At 40.1% G+C, this 15,691-nt stretch overlaps 1 long non-coding RNA gene across 1 annotated transcript; it reads left to right on the top strand.

Annotated features, from left to right (window-relative positions):
- The first annotated feature begins 38 nt into the window (after positions 1 to 38).
- LOC129397636 (uncharacterized) lies at positions 39 to 14,657 on the top strand. The gene is made up of 2 exons (XR_008625240.2): positions 39 to 196; positions 7,326 to 14,657. It is a non-coding gene; the product is annotated as an uncharacterized LOC129397636 (long non-coding RNA).
- The last annotated feature ends 1,034 nt before the right edge of the window (positions 14,658 to 15,691 follow it).

Below are 15,691 nucleotides of genomic sequence, written 5' to 3'. Positions count from 1 at the left end.
GCTGTGGGGGCGGGGCTGCAGGATTGCGTACTGGGGTTAGAAAGAAGAGCAGGTGCGTGGAAGTGGGTGGAATTGCCGCAGATGGTCCAGCGGGCTATTGCAAGGATTCTGGAAGCTGCGGGAATTATTTGACGACACTTGAAGCACACCTACTACATTCTTCTGCTGGCGTTATTCCAGTTTAAAGAAAGCTTGGGTAAGAGGCGGTTACTTCAGAGTTGGACTGGAAGAGAGAAGGCCCATCTCTACACAAAACATCTCCTATTCAATCTAGAGTGGATACAGAAGCCCGCTGGAGTAAGAAGACAAGGAAGAATGGGAAACCTCCACCTAGTTTTCTGTCAGTTGCTAGAATCTAGGGGCTAGGCCGCTTGGTTATTTCTGGATCCTACAGAAGGATCATTCTAAAGGTAGCTTAATTTTAGAATTAACCGCAAATAGGGAATGCCCCTTCCACATTTGGAACTTGTGTTAAAAATTTGCACTCATTTAAGTTTTAAAAAGTTGACATTCCATCTGACAAAGGAGTTTTATATGCTTAAAGCCTTTAGCTAAACCAATAGAGTAAACAAATATCTACTACTCAATTACATATACAAATGCGTTTTATATTGTAATTGTAATTTTCAGGGGGACAGGCATTGTACTAAGTTCATTACCTATATTATGTAAGTTGTTCTGCACAAAAATTTTGAGAGGTAGGCATTTTTCCACTTTACAGATGAAAAAGTCAAGTGGCTAATAAATTTGCCCAGGCTCACTGAGCTAGTTAAGTGGTAGTGTGGAGATAGCAACCTTGGTCTTTCTGACTCCAAAGGGCATTATATTTAAGCATTTGACCTGCTAGTACCTGCCACCTGGGGAATTTCCGCCTAATGACCATACGGATAAGGAGGCTTGTAACATTGAGTACACCTAGCCCAGGAGTCTCACAGAGACACCTAAGGAATATTATGAGCCCCTTTTTTGGTATCGTCTGTTTGGACTTGACTTCACTGCCTACTTCTCAGTTATTAACATTTGTATTTTACAACCTGACCCAAACTACTTTCTACCGGAAAAATAGGCCTTATGTTTGTTCTTCCTAAGCTTACTTTAAAAATGGAAATTAAGGCTGGGTGCAGTGGCTCATGCCTGTAATCCCAGCAGTTTGGGAGGCGGAGGTGGGTGGATCATGAGGTCAGGAAATCGAGACTATCCTGGCTAACACAGTGAAACTCCGTCTCTACCAAAAATACAAAAAATTAGCCAGGTGTGGTGGCGGGCGCCTGTAGTCCCAGGTACTCGGGAGGCTGAGGCAGGAGAATGGCGTGAACCCGGGAGGCGGAGCTTGCAGTAAGCCGAGATCAAGCCACTGCACTCCAGCCTGGGCGACAGAGCGAGACTCTGTCTCAAAATAAATAAATAAATAAATAAATAAATAAAATTAATTAAAAAAACAATTCCTGATCATTAAATTAATGCTTGCTCTGTTAAAGTTCATAAAAAAGAAGAATAATGAAGAGAAAGTTAATTTTACTCTACGGCCAAGTATAACTACTCTTTACTTGTTTGGTACGCAGTAGAGGTTATCTTGGATATGCTGTATGCGTAGATTGTCTCTGCGCTTTCAGCTACAGCGTTTTTGCTGCCTATAATCTTTCCCATTCTTTCTCATGGGCAAACTTTTTTTGCCTAAATTTGTGAGACCTTCCTTTATTTTTGTTTCCCCATGTATTCTTACAGCATTTATATGGTATTATACTCATTTACTTATTTGTCTTGTTTAGATTTTGAATTCCTAAAGCAAAAATCTAAATCCATTAGAAAAAAGCAAAAGAGAGAAGAGATGAGACAGATGCACAAATGATTTCACATACCAGTTTGCGAACTGGAATTCTTCTATGGTGAAATTTCTTCAGCTCAGCAGAGAAATTAAAAACAAAATTACAGATTGAGTATGCCAAATCTGAAAATCTGAAATTCAGAATGCTCCCAAATCCAAAACTTTTTGAGTACTTATATGATGCTCAAAGGAAATGCTCCTTGAAACACTTCAGATTTTGGATTTTCAGATTTGAGATGCTCAACTGGTATGTATAATGCAAATGTTCCCCAATCTAAAAAAATCTGAAATCCAGAACACTGCTGGTCCAAAGTATTTCAGATGAGATATATGAATTTTTCATTTAGTTAAATTTCTTCACTCTTAAGGACCATGTTTTATTTTGAAATTGTCTATCCTATTTTTTAATATGATAATAGATAGTAGTTGTTCTTCAGATATTTTTACTTTGGAGAATAAAAAGTTGATAGCTTTATTTGCCTACCATTTGTTTCATTTTTTTCTCTTGACCTGTAAGATCCTAAAGTCTAGTAAGGATAGGGAATAGGCCATAATGCTCATGTGATCCTAATCTACTTGCTTTGCTTGCTATAGGCATTCTCTGCATTCTTTCTGGATATGAGAGCCTAAGCCTGAAGGTGTTTCTGAGCTTGATGGTGTTTGAAAAATAAGAAATGGTTAAAATTGGCAGATGGTGCTAGGGTCAAAAACAAGCTATTAGTCAACTTTGATGCAAGTTATAGAGGTTAATTGAAGTTTGTTACTGCTGCATCACATGAAAATAGGTGGAATTTGCTATTATTGAAGGATAAGTTTGGATTAATCTGAATTAAGATAATAGATTAAATGCACTTTGAGGGATCCTGGGGGATGGACACTGTTAACCCTTTGCCATGTATCTCCATTTCTCTATAAATATGTCCATGGTAGTTTTAAAACCTGGCTGCAACTTCTTTGATACTCATCTGATAACAAGATAGAGTCTGTGTTCCCTCTCTTTACATGTATGTGGGCTTGTGATTGATTTTAACCAATAGAAGTTGGTGAAAATGGTCACAGTCACCATATGTGACTTCTGAGGCTAGGTCATAAAAGACCATGCACTACCACCTTGTCTGCTGGAACATTTACCTTTTGGAACTCCCAGCCTTCCTGTGAGAAGTTCCACTGCCTGAGGCTGGCATTTTGTGAGAAAGCCCAAGACAGACAGAGAGACCCTTTGAAGGTAATACTGATCAACAGTCACAGCTGAGCCCAGGCTTTGAGTCAGCCCAGCCTAGGTGCCAGTCATGTGAGCTGAGAAGCTGATTCCAGCTCCTAGCCATTCTCGCCGCTCAGCCATTTGGGTCATCCCAGCTGAGGCCCTCATCATGGCCAGAGACATACAATGCCTGCTCTGCCTTGTCCTAAGTCCTGACCTGAAGAATTCATGAGGGTAATGATTGTCATTTTACTTCAGTGAGTTTAGGGTTGTTTGTTACACATCTCTTCCAGTGAATAGATAACTGAAACAGTTGTCTTTTGTCTATACATTTATGTACTATTTATCTAATCTGAAAGAAGTTTCTTGCTTATAGTGACGTTTTTTTTGCCTGCAGCCTACATACAGTCCGTTAGGTTTTTCTTTTTTTAGGGATAGGTTGGCTCCAGAGTCTGAGATTGTGCTAACTAATCCATGAGTTAAGTGAGTTTTAGATTTAAAGGTTGCAAGCATGCAGGGGAGAGATCTGAGTCTTTACAGTATGCTTAATTTTCCAATGTTTCCTTTTTTCTCCTTTCCAACACATGGGAGGGGAAATGGTCTACTGTGTACCAAATGAGTGCAGAAGAAAATAAAAGTAGCACAAGTGGTAAAATTAAACTTTCAAATCTGAACCTTGAAGCTATTTCTGTCCACTTCTAAGCTTCAACTTTACCTACCACTGTATTTCAGTGGCATTAACTGCATTTACATTTTGCAATTATCACCCCCGTCATCCCCAGAACTTTTTTATCACCCAAAGAGAAAATGTGTACTCATGAAACAACTCCCCATTAGCCCTTGCCTCTGGCCCTGGTAACCATTGTTCTGCTTTCTCTCTTTATGAATTTGACTATTCTTGGTAACTCATATATGGAATAATATAATATTTGCCCTTTTGTATCTGGCTTATTTCACTTAGCTTGATGTTTTCTAATTTCATCCATGTTGTATCATACATCAGAATTTCATTCCTTTTTAAGGTTGAATGATATTCCTTTATGTGTATATGCCACATTTTGTTTATCCGTTCATCTATTGATATGACACTAGGTTTCCACCCTTTGCCTATTGTGAATAATGCTGCTGTGAACATGGGTGTACAAATATCTGCTCAAGTGCCTGCTTTCAGTTGGTTTCTACATTTTTAAAGAGTTGTAAAAGAATATTTTAAAATATTTACTATGGAACTTTTATAGAAAAAGTTTACCAACCCTTGATTTAGAGTAAATTTTAAAATTTTGATAATGGGCTATTATGAAGTTGCTGAGTGAATCTTTCCATAAAGTTCATTCATTTCTTCATGAGGAAGGTGATACTTAAGTCTTAGTAGAATTTCTCTAAATATTTGAGGAACTCTGTTTGGTCCCAAGACCAACACTGAAAAATTACTGCTTTGTTTTTGTTATTAAGGAAGAACGAAATTCGCTGGTTTGAAAGCAAGGTTCAGTGATTTTAAGGGGCTCCTGCAGGGAATTTAGAATGAGAGAGCACAAGAGTTTTTAGAGCTAGCATTGAGCTATGAAAAGGCCCCACTGTGTATAATTAGGTATACAGAAGCTAGAGGCACTGTCCTTTCCACTTTTCATCTGCTACTCTAATTTTACTCTGAGTAGGCAATGTCCTTTGAATCCTAGCATGTCCCTAAGGCAGAAGTTTCCAAACTTTCTTGTTTCACGGTGCCCTTAGAATCTCACTAGTTTTTTCATGGTGTCCCTTAGCCAAAGAAATATCTAATAGTTTCACTTATTAAGTAATTAGTTCCAAACACCTAATTACAGACATTCACATACGATCTGACAGATGTTTTTGTGTTTCTTTTAAAAGTATAAAACATCCTAAGGTGCTTCTGTGAGTTCACTCCAGCACGCTGTCCCTCTTCAGCACACGATTTGGGAGTTGCAGTCCCATCTGTGCTTCTGACCTGGACTAGCCTTTGTCCTTGGCCTTGCTTCTTATTTTATTCCAGATACTGTTCCCCACATTTTCAGGCTTGCCCGACAATTGTTTCTCATGGCTTCCTCTGCTTTATAGATTTAAATTTTACATTCTTGATTCACATTTATTCCCCCAGTATATTAACTTTTATATTGGGTTTTCTTTATAAAGGTTCTTTGTTTAAACTACTGAAATAAATATTTAAATGAATAGAACATTTGCCCTCATCTTTAAAGATGTGTTACTAGAATTACTGGATTAATCACTATAGTGCTGTCTAGTTTCCTCACAAGAAAGGTGATAAAGCAGTTTGAGCACCCAATAGGCCTTAGAAGTATATGTGGTGTTTTGTCACTGAGCGAAGAAGATACTTTGAACGGTGCAAACAACTTAACATAGTAAATAATAAATTACCTTTTCTATAAATTATTACTCACTAAGTAAGCTTTCTAGTAGCTCTATCTGGTGGGGAAGTTTCTTTTTTTTTTCTCTTTCTTATCTCCATTGATGTTTTATTTTCAGACCAATTTAAGAGATACTTCTAGAATATCAAGTTTCAGGTTAAAAGGAACTAGAAAAACTTAAATTACTTTAACAGATTTAAAACTAGGTAATTCAGTAGATTTGGGAGAAAAGGTCTTTCTGGTTAGGAAGAAGATTCTATGTATTATTAAAAATGTGAGAAAGGAAAAATATTTTTGTACTGAGACAAATTCTTTTAGGATTTAAATCAAAATTATTATGCACTGTATTTGTCCATTAGATGCTAGCCTGTGGTGATCCCCATAGAAAGAAGGCTTTGACTTACACAAGGTAAAGAGAATTCATGGGGAATTTTGTCCTAGTGTGGAGGAGTTTTCTTCTTTGAACATGAGGAGTGGTCTCTATGAAGTTTGAGTTTTACCTTTACTTTGTTTGTGTATTTAAGGCTGTTGAGCATCCTTGTGTAAACTCATGAACACCTGTTCTAGATGGTTTTCTATGGGTGGGATGTGTGTGTTCGCATGCCTGTGTAACTCCTCCCACACTGTAAAAGGAATGTTCTGTGCATGCAAAGCTCTGAATAGAGTCCATCAGGCTTGGGCCATAAATGGTGCCTCTACTTATGAGGTATCTTTACTATGTAGAGGTAGAACTAGATATTTTTCTCCAATAGTATAAATTCTATGATTTGCATTTTCCAATTTTCTTGTTTGGGAAATGAGAGGGAAACAGAAGAGCAAGGTCTTTGTTTTTTCTCTTCTTGCTTCATCCTCTCCCTGGAACCATGTGTAGGTCAGGATATAAGAATCTGGCAATTGCCCTAGAACCAAGCTTTTAAAATGCTCTCTATTCTCAGAAATACCAGCTTTGTGATCAATGTCCCCAGGGAAGAAGATTTAAGGGGAAAAGCATCTTATCTGATGTATAAGATACATCTGTTTTCCATTGTCACCAGAACAAATGAACACAAACTTAGTGGCTTAAGTAATGCATATTTAGTATCTTACAGTGCTGGAGGTCAGAAGTCTAACATGGATTTAAAAGGGCTAAAACCAAGGGGTCAGCAGGCTGCATTCCTTTCTGGAGGTTGTAGGGGAGAATCTATTTCCTTGCTCATTGAAGTCAGTGGCAGAATTCAGTTCCCTGCAGTTGTAGGACTGAGGCCCTGCTTTCTTTCCTGGCTGTCAGCTGTGGGTCATTCATAGCTTCTAGAGAATGTCCACACTCTTTGGTTCATGGTCAGTCCCCTTCCTCCACCTTCAAAGCCAGCAACAGAGAGTGGAGTCCCTTTCATGTAATATCCCTTCTTCTTCATCTTATACTCCTAAGGACCCACGTGATTAGATTGAGCGCACTCAGATAATCCAAGATATTTTCCCCAATTCTTCTTTGTTATTGGTTGATTGATTGTACAAATGGGTCTTGCTATGTTACTCAGGCTGGTCTCAAACTCCTGGGCTCAAGCAATCCTCCTGCCTCAGTCTCCCAAAGTGCTGGGATTACAGATGTAAGCCACTGTGCCTGGTCAATGTCTTAATCTCAAAGTTCTTAACTTTAACCATGTCTACAAAATCCCTTTCTGCTCTGTGAGGTAACATATGCACAGTTTCTGGAATTGGGACATGGACATCTTTTGGGGGAGGATGGTCATTATCCTGCTTACCACACTGGTGATGTTAAAAAAAATAAGTCTTCAATTTTCAATCATTCCACAGGTCTCAGTTTTGTATATTGTGTATTAATATCCAGAGCTCCTTTTCCTATGCTAAATTTAGACTTTTCTACACACACTGATAAGCATTCGAAGACAATTCTTTTTTTTTTTTTTTTTTGAGACAGGGTCTTGCTGTGTTGACCAGGTTGGAGTGCAGTGGCATGATCTCAGCTCATTGCAACCTCTGCCTCCTGAGTTCAAGCATTCTCCTCTCTCAGCCTCCCAAGTAGCTGGGACTACAGGCATGTACCACCACACCTGGGTAATTTTTGTAATTTTTTAGTAGAAATGGGGTTTCACCATGTTGACCAGGCTGGCCTTGAACTCTTGACCTCAAGTGATCCACCCACTTCGGCCTCCCGAAGTGCTGGGATTACAGGCGTGAGCCACCACATCTAGCTGACAATTCTTTTATAATATTTAATTATATAGAATAAAGGGAGAGAAATAGTGAGGGGGGATATGGAAATGAGTTTTACTTTTCCTCCCAAAGTGGAAGAAAATAACAACAATCTGTGAACATGTTTAAATGCTGATGGGAAGGAACTAACTGGTAGAGAAGGAGAGCTGAATGTGGGGAACTGGAAATTATTCCTTGAATCTGTTCTTCCTTTCTGTCATAGTAAAAGAGTTTTAGTTAGGCACCTGGCCATCCAGCTAGAAACTACATTTCCCAAACTCCCTTGCAACTAATGGTCTGAATAGTGACTAGGTTCCCCTAGTAATGCACTCTCTTGGTATGCTGGAAGGCAGAATGAGGTATCCAGCACAGTTGTGGTCTTCCGGTGGAATGCTAGGGTTCATCATTCAGAAACTGGTGGCAGTGGCTTTTAAATTTGTCTCTTTAAAGCCCTGTTATTAGCAACCAGCTCTGCTACTACCTAGCAGGAGGTTTGGAGAACACCTCTTCACCAAGCACTGGGGAAGGGGCCTTCCTTGGTAGCTGTCCTCTGACTTCCAGAGAAGACAATGGAAATGCTGCAAAAATGGCATGTCCCAATTACAACGAGAAAATGGGATTCCAGAGAGGTAGAGGGTAGGTGGGAGTTGTTAATAGACAAAGACAAATTTATGTGCAGTTAGCACAATGCATCATGGAGAAGGAATGGTCATGGGAGTGTTTTGACATGAAATCAAGGGGCAGCTTACTGAGGTCCACTGAGTAGACCTAGACCTCTAGGACTACTGGGCAGAAACAAACTAGACACCACGTTAGGATTCATGGCTTCCTACCAGAGTCTCAGAACTCAGCCAGTGGACGGATGAAGCCCCTCAACAGAGACGGAGGCCAGTTGCCTCTGAAGAAGAACTCTGTACTTTAGCCATAGTGTATCCAGTGGATTTCCTCCCAAGTCTTCCACAGGGTGACCTGGAGCTATTCACCCAGGGGTCTGTGGACGGGGAGAAGGGAATATAAAACCTACTGGGAAGTATCACATACTGGCTCTGATTTTACACTTATGCCACAGACCAAAAACATTACGATCATCTGCCAAAGTAGGGCTTATGGATGTCAGGTGTTAGATGAATTTGTGACTCCAATTCATGTAACAGTGGACCTACTGGGATTGCAGGCCCATCCAGTGTATATTATCCCAGTCCCAGGATATCTGGTGGGAATACGTACACATGCACACACATATGCATACAGGTACACATACACATGCATGTACACATACACATGTACATGCATATGCATACACATATAGTTGGTAACTAGCAGGGTACCATTCTGGTTCCCTGTCCTGTTGAGTGAAGGCTACTATGAAAGGAAGGACTATCTAGGGCCACTGGAGCTCTTCCCAAACAATTCACCAAGCTAGTAAACAGTAAGTGATCCTGCTAGGGGAATTGTAGAAATTACTGCTGCCATAAAGACCTTGAGAGAAGCAGGGGTAGTAATTCCTACTATATCTGCATAAAACTTTTCTGTTTGGCTGGAACAAAAGCCTAACGGGCCTTGAAAATGACAGTGGATTATTGCAAACCTAATCAGGTGGTGACGTTAGTTGCAGCTATGGTTTTGGATACAGGATATTTACTGAAACAAATGATCCCCCCAGGCACCTGACATACAACTGTTGTCCTGAAAATGCATTCTTTCCCATCCTAACCAGTAGGCAAAATCAAAAGCAGTTTGCATTTATATAGCAGAGACAAGGGTATATCTTTATTGTATTCTGTGGAACATCACACGAGTTCTTTACATTGATGAGCATGTTGTTTGTTGGACCTAGTGAGAAGGAAGTAGAAAATATATATGCTAAGGGTGGGAGATAAACCCTCTGAAAGTTCAGGGCCCTGCCACCACTTTGGTGACGTGTGAAAAGAGGCCAGTGGTTTGTAGCATGTTAGGAAATCACAAATGGCAGGACTTTGCACCCTTCACCACAAAGAAAAAGGCACTGTATTTGATAAGCCTCTGGATTTTGGTGACAACATATACCACATTTGGGCATGCTGCACTAACCTACTTAGGAAATAACCTATACGCTTCCAGTCTTAAGGAAGTCCTGGAACAAGAATAAGACTTGCAGCATGTCCAGGCTGGGTTGAAAGTTGACATGCCACTTGAGTCTTATGACCTAATGGATTCAATGGCATTGGAACTGTAGCATGGCAGCAGAGATGCTGTTTGGAGACTCTGGCAAGTCCCAGAACAAAGCACTTGGTTGTCTAGTGACTGGACAACCTAAAACACCTACCACAAACTAACTATCATCTGATCACAACCATAAAACTTGGCATGCCCAGTAGTATTCCATTGTAAAATGGAAATGGCAATTACCAGACGCAGCCCTAACAGGTCCAGAAGGTACCAATAAACTATTTTGTAAACTGAGCATGAGCACAAGGCTCAGACTCATGTCTTATTGTGAGTTGGTATCAATTCAGACATACTGTCACCTGAAACCTGAAATATTAGTATAGTTACATTTAAGATGTGGGAAGTTGGGAGGGAGAAACAACTAAATAACACAAAGTACAGTGACTACAATCCTCCAAGTTGAAAACTGTATGAATATTGTAACTTTTCATCACCTTTGACAGCTCTAAGTTACATGGTTGTGATGCTCACACATATCTAGTTTTTTTTCTCCTCTTAGAAACCTGAAAGATTACACTTTGCTGTCCTCCTCGCAGTTGGGGCCATGTGGTCCTGGCCAATAGGTTATGAGGTGAAGTCACATATATCACTTTCAGGCTGAAGTATTTAATTGCTGGTGTAATAATCTCTTGCACTCTCTTCTCTTACTTCGGCAAATCTTGCTATCTGGAGCAGCTGGAGTGATCCTAGATGACTGAAACGTGTAATGTGTTGGTCAACACTAAATAAAGTCAAAGTACTTAAAAATCTTTCCTTTTATTTTTAGTTGATGCATAATAATTGTCTATATTTATGTGATATTTTGATACATGTATACAATGTGTAACGATCAAATCAGTGTAATCGGCATATTCATCACCTCCAGCATTTATCATTTCTTTGTGCTGTGAACATTCAAAATTCTGTCTTCTAGCTTTTTGAAAATATACAATAAATCATAGTTAACTATTTTCACCCTAATGTCTGCAGAACACCAGAACTCATTCCTCCTCTCTAGCTGTAATTCTGTATTCATTAACTAACCTCTCCCACCGTCCTCTCCCACCTGCCTTTTCTAGCTTTTAATATCCACAATTCTACTCTCTGCTTCTATGAGCCTACATATGAAAGAGAAGATAAGGTGCTAAAATTTCCTTGGCATAACATAGAGGGAGAAATGTAAAGATTTTGGAAATAAAGATACTAGAGTAGATTTTTCATGTGTAGCCCACCCAATCACCCTCCCTCTAACGTTATCTCCCCAAGAAGGGGCCTGATATATAGTGATGTTTGTGATCATAAATATCAAAATAGAGTCACTTAGGACAAGTGACTCAGGCCATGGTCAAAGTGGAAACCATGTGCAGGGTGAAGGGAAGTAGACACACTTTATGTTGTTGTCAAAGAATTGTTTTGGGTGAACACTGTGGAATAATTTTTAGAAACGATTAGTGATCATATGATTCAGTCAAGAGTCCAGCTGAAAACACATGGTAAATTAAATTGAGTGATTTGAAGAGAGTTTAACAGGTTATTCACAAAGGCGTGGGCGAAGAGTATGGAAACCATTTGGGATGGTGCAGTAATGGGACCAAAAGGAGGAAGTAATGACCTCTAAAGGGAGGTAGACAGGCTGTGTGAATGAGCCATCTGAAAAGAGCTGTGACCTTCTGTGCAAGAATGAGCCCTTAGAGGGGAGCTGAAACAATGAATGCTCAACCTCACTCTCCTCCCTTGTCTGATCTCTGGTTACTGCCTGCTCTTGGCCAAACCTGGTGGAAGCCAGAGGACAGGGAAGCCTGTTGTAGTCCAAACAGATCAGCCTCCCAGGGCACGGAGCACAGCAGAGAAGGGGAGAGGATGTATTTGGTGTGACAAGTGGAAGAATTCCAACCTGACATAATGTAACAGAAAATATTTAAAACATACTGTAACAGAAAATATTCCAATTCCCTGATGCTTCCATTACTGCATAACATTTTTTTCCTTTTTTTTTTTTTGTGAAAGGGAATGAGCTGGAAATTAGATGTTTGGGACATAAATCTACCTACATTCATATGATACAGTATTGTTTATTTTTATTCTGCACCTATATAAATATTAATTATTTACATTTTTCTTGCTAGTGTCCATCTGAAATTGGCTGATACCACATCATCATCATTCCTATTTTACCCACAGAGAATGTGATTCATTATGATTTTTGAATGTGCCCTCATTCTCCTGTGGCCTGCTGCAGATTTGACCCAATTATTTCAACCATCTTCACGTTTGATTCTCATCACTATGGGTTGAATGAACTCTGTGGCCATCGACACTGATTATGAAGGGGCTTGCAGGGATAAGGTTGGCTGTGCCACAGAATAATAATCTGGCACAGAAGCATTCTCAAGACTCTGTTTAGATAAAAATCAGTGGAAAAGAAGATGCTGATCTGTTGAAATTCTTTTCCATTTGAATTTTCAGCTACACTGTCACCAGTATTAAAAAAAAAAAAAAGTAAAACAACAGGCCAGGTGTCCTGAAATAGGCCCCCTTTGTCTTTGGAAAGAGCAAATGGGTGACAATATCCAGATCTGAAGGTTACAGCAACACGAAGCTGACCAGTCTGGTTTTGCTCAGGGAACCCAGAGCCGTGCCTTGTGTATTTTCTGAAAGAGGCGAAGGAAGGCAGAGCGAAAACAAAGTTTGAAACCGAAGACTAGTATACTTTTATGCAAAAAAGCATAATACCAAAATGAAGCCTGGTGGCCCAGTTTTCTTTCGAGTTATAGGTAATTCCTAATATTTCTAGTAATGAGCCATTATTGTATTGTATTGCATTGCATTGTATTGTATTGTATATTATTGTATATTGCATTAGCCATACCATTGTTGTCTTTATCCATGACCTGAAAGAATTTCAGCTTTAAGAGGAGACTGTAGTTTCTTAATTAGATTAGTTTAAGTGTGGGAGATTATATGTGTGCGTGTGCATATGAATATACAGTCACAAACTCTTAGATCTAGCAGGGTTTTGTTTTTTCCCCAAAGATGGTTTATGACACTAGACACTTTCTTGTTGTGAAAGCTTATTGATATTAACTCATATTTCTGTTTATAATATTTATATTATTTGTTTTTATAAACATATCTTACATATTACATGTATAATATGAAAGATCATATTTATTTTGGAAACCACATAATCTAGTTTATTGCTGATTTAATAAACAGATTTCTTTAGCCTTACCTGGCAGCTCTTTTTTCAAGAAAAGGTTAGAAATCTTACAACTTATCTCTTAGTTGCTATTTTAATCACTGTTTTCTTTTCTTTTTTTTTCTTGAGATGGAGTCTCACTCTGTTGCCAGGCTGGAGTGCAGTGGTGCAATCTCAGCTCACTACAACCTCCACCTCCGGATTCAAGCGATTCCTCTGCCTCAGCCTCCTAAGTAGCTGGGATTACGGACACCCACCACCATGCCCGGCTAATTTTTTTCTTTTTTTTTGTATTTTCAGTAGAGACAGGTTTTCACCATGTTGGCCAAGCTGGTCTCGAACTCCTGACCTCAGCTGATCCACCTGCCTTGGCCTCCCAAAGTGCTGGGATATAGGCATGAGCCACCGCTTTTTTCTTTTTCTTTTGCTCAATAGGAATCCAGTACTACTTTTCAAGCTTTTCCACTTTTATATCCCTAATGGTGGAGAAGATTGAACGCCTGTTTCCCAGGGGTCTGAGTATTGCAGGGAGATTCCACAAAAGGCAAATTTATCTCAAATCTTATATTTTATTTGAATAATTTATTGGAACGTTGCGATTTATGTACATATGTATACCCATGCACTTATATATAACATATATGAATATATGTTTGTTTTAATTTTTTTTTTTTGAGACAGAGTCTTGCTCTGTCACCCAGGCTGAAGTGCAGTGGCACAATCTCGGCTCACTACAAGCTCTGCCTCCCGGGTCCACGCCATTCTCCTGCCTCAGCCTCCTGAGTAGCTGGGACTACAGGCACCCGCCCCCACACCCGGCTAATTTTTTGTATTTTTAGTAGAGACGGGATTTCACCATGTTAGCCAGGATGATCTTGATCTCCTGACCTTGTGATCTGCCCGCCTTGGCCTCCCAAAGTGCTGGGATTACAGGCATGAGCCACCGCACCCGGCCTGTTTTAATTTGTTTAGAGTTTTAATTTACTTACCAATAAATCTGGTAAAACTATGTCTGTTTTTGTCTTGGTGCTCTGGATATTCCCTAAGACACTGCTACTCCTTTTATGCACCAAGTTTGAGAGGCCCTGGGCATGCAGGTGGCCTGAATGTCTTTCAGCCATCCAATAAAATATTTACCGAGCACCCACTATTTCTCAGCACTGTACTGAGCACTTAAGTTACTGTGGGGAACTAGACGTCCTTTTTCCTGGCTCTGCACATCTGCCTATGTCTGCCCCTTGTTTACAATGCCCAGACGGACATGGTAGCTCGTGCCTGTAATCCCAGCACTTTAGGAGGCTGAGGCAGGAGGATCTCTTGAGCCTAAGAGATTGAGACCAGCTTGGGCAACATAGTGAGACCCTGTCTCTAAAAAAAAATTAGGCAGGCGTGGTGGTGCATGCCTGTGGTCCTGATTACTCAGGAGGCTAAGGTGGGAGGATTGCTTGAGCCCAGGAGTTCAAGGCTGCAGTGAGCTATATTGCATCACTGCACTCCAGCCTAGGTGAAAGAGCGAGACCCTGTCTTAGAAACAAAAAAAAAAGGCCTTTGGAAATAAGCCTGGGCAACAGAGGGAGACCCCCCATCTTTACAAAAAATGAAAAAATATATTAGCTGGGTGTGGTGGCACGCACCTATAGTCCCAGCTACTTGGGAGGCTGAGGTGGGAGGATTGCTTGGGCCTAGGAAGTTGAGGCTGCAGTGACCCATGATAGCACCACTGCACTTCGGCCTGGGTGACACAGAGAGACCTTGTCTTAAAAAAAAGTGCCCACAGCAAAAGAAACTACCATCAGAGTGAATAGGCAACCTACAACATGGGAGAAAATTTTCGCAACCTACTCATCTGACAAAGGGCTAATATCCAGAATCTACAATGAACTCAAACAAATTTACAAGAAAAAAACAAACAACCCCATCAAAAAGTGGGCGAAGGACATGAACAGGCACTTCTCAAAAGAAGACATTTATGCAGCCAAAAAACACATGAAAAAATGCTCATCATCACTGGCCATCAGAGAAATGCAAATCAAAACCACTATGAGATATCATCTCACACCAGTTAGAATGGCAATCATTAAAAAGTCAGGAAACAACAGGTGCTGGAGAGGATGTGGAGAAATAGGAACACTTTTACACTGTTGGTGGGACTGTAAACTAGTTCAACCATTGTGGAAGTCAGTGTGGCGATTCCTCAGGGATCTAGAACTAGAAATACCATTTGACCCAGCCATCCCATTACTGGGTATATACCCAAATGACTATAAATCATGCTGCTATAAAGACACATGCACACGTATGTTTATTGCGGCATTATTCACAATAGCAAAGACTTGGAACCAACCCAAATGTCCAACAATGATAGACTGGATTAAGAAAATGTGGCACATATACACCATGGAATACTATGCAGCCATAAAAAATGATGAGTTCATATCCTTTGTAGGGACATGGATGAAATTGGAAACCATCATTCTCAGTAAACTATCGCAATAACAAAAAACCAAACACCGCATATTCTCACTCATAGGTGGGAATTGAACAATGAGATCACATGGACACAGGAAGGGGAATATCATACACTGGGGACTGTGGTGGGGAGGGGGGAGGGGGGAGGGATAGCATTGGGAAATATACCTAATGCTAGATGACGAGTTAGTGGGTGCAGCGCACCAGCATGGCACATGTATACATATGTAACTAAC

This window comes from Pan paniscus, chromosome 3 (genome assembly GCF_029289425.2).
Source record: "Pan paniscus chromosome 3, NHGRI_mPanPan1-v2.0_pri, whole genome shotgun sequence".
Lineage (NCBI taxonomy): Eukaryota > Metazoa > Chordata > Mammalia > Primates > Hominidae > Pan > Pan paniscus.
This window is presented reverse-complemented; position numbering and strand designations above follow the sequence as displayed.